Here is a 2,000-nt window from a genome sequence, read left to right as displayed (position 1 = left end):
AAGCTAATTTTCCATCACTCCTTACAGAAATATGATGTAAGATATGCAAAGTACTTGGGGAATGGTGACTCTAGTGCTTTCAAGACTGTAGCTGAAAGCCAACCCTATGGGAATGACTATAGTGCTAGAGTGCATTGGTCATGTCCAGAAAAGGATGGGTGGACGGTTGAGGAGACTTGTCGCAGAAAATAAAGGCAAGTTGTTGGAAGATGGTAAGTCACTTGGAGGAAAAAATAGGCTGACCAAGAAGAGAATTGATAGCCTGCAAGTTTATTATGGCAGAGTCATTAGAAATAATGCAAATGACTTGGAGAAGATGAGAAGAGCTCTGTGGGCTATATGGTTTCATTATCTGTCGAATGACACAGCACCTCAGCATTTCCTGTGTTCTGATAAGTTCTGCAAGTTTTTGAAAGCCATAGAAGCTAGTGAGACTTACAGACATAACAACAATCTTCCTGAAGCTGTTTTACTGGCTATCAAACCATATTTTAGGGTTCTAGCTGCACCAGAGTTGTTTAAAAGATGTTTACATGGCAAAACTCAAAATTCAACGCTCTCATTTGGAAGAGGTGTCCTAAGACAGTGTTTGTTTCCAACTTGGTGGTAATGATTGCTGCTTTGGATGCTGAAGCAGTATTTAATGATAGCAATTTGGCCAGACTTCACATCCTTAGGAGGCTGGGACTTACACCTGGAGTCTTCACAGAACAAATACTTAGGTCCATTGATGAACAACGAGTAGCAAAGGCGGAGGCATCAATGCAGACCATTCAACAGGCAGCTAGGCAGAGAAGCAGAGCAGACAAGAGAGCAGCAGAGGATGCTAATGAAGAAGAGGAGTATGGTTATGGACAGTTTTAGGAAAGGTGTAGTCTTGAAAGTTTATTATGAAAAGTTTTCTTTGATTTTCTGAAATTCACATTTGTCATAATTTAGGTACAACAATCTCAAGAACTCCTTGATGTAATTGCATAAAATTTTGAACACAAGTCATACAAATATATACAAAGCTTGAAGTGGAGTACAATTTTAAAATGTTGAATAATAAAAAATGTATATATTAAAATATTGTTTTAAAAATAAGAAAAATAAAAAATTACCATGAAGTTCAAAACATTGCAGAAAATCAACAAAAATATTTAGGAAATAGTTACTGCACTGTAAAGTCTCTATACTTGAGTAGATTATAAATATAACTTAAATTTTAAATTTTATTTCATAACTTACTCAAGATGTGTACCGAAACACAGTGGCGTATGAAAAAATTGATTCTTCAATAAGGTAAGAGAAAATTACCACAGTGTCCATGAAACATACACAGCAAATCATTAGGTCATTTAAATTAGTGTACCGAGTTTCATTTAGATTCGATGAAAATTGTGGAGGATATATGTAATCAAACATGTGAATCTGCCTACGTCAGGTATGGCCACTCAAAGTTACAGTAGCTTCATATTTTTTGTTTGTGTGTGTAATATTCCTCCCAATGTCGGAGGGAGACTTAATAACTACTCGTTGCTTCACGATTTCTATATTCAACTTAATTCTCATAGATATGAGGTGTACTCGTTTTAATGAATAATAAATCAAATCGATGATATTTTTACTAATTTTAGGTCGGAGTTTCGCCTCAGAAGTGGAGTGCATTGTCCAAATAAACAGTTTCGTGAAATATTCTTCGATTTGTATTTAATATATATCACTCAACCAGTTTATTAAATTTATTTTTAACAGCTTTTTATGGCTTTTCATTTGCAGCAGAATTGAGCAACTCCACATTTCCTCCATTCTTGTAAGCCTGTAAGTTACATTTAGTTTTATTAGACCTGAACATAGCACGCCCCGGGATTCCGGAAGACTAGATCGTAGAGCGGAGGTGTGTGTGTTCAATTGAGGCATTTGTCACCCCATCGCAAATATGCCGTGGAGTTTTCAGAGGATGTGTCATTGAATTCCGCGCCTGAAAGGTTCCAATATACAGATATAGACAAATTACA

The 2,000-nt window shown here is 36.0% G+C and overlaps 1 pseudogene; it reads left to right on the top strand.

Moving 5' to 3' along the window:
• Positions 1-316: 316 nt before the first annotated feature.
• On the top strand, positions 317-864 carry LOC136863727 (uncharacterized; annotated as a pseudogene).
• The last annotated feature ends 1,136 nt before the right edge of the window (positions 865-2,000 follow it).

The sequence above is a fragment of the Anabrus simplex genome, chromosome 2 (assembly GCF_040414725.1).
Source record: "Anabrus simplex isolate iqAnaSimp1 chromosome 2, ASM4041472v1, whole genome shotgun sequence".
Taxonomy (NCBI): domain Eukaryota; kingdom Metazoa; phylum Arthropoda; class Insecta; order Orthoptera; family Tettigoniidae; genus Anabrus; species Anabrus simplex.
The sequence above is the reverse complement of the archived record's forward strand: the minus strand, read 5'-3'. Positions and strand labels throughout refer to the sequence as shown.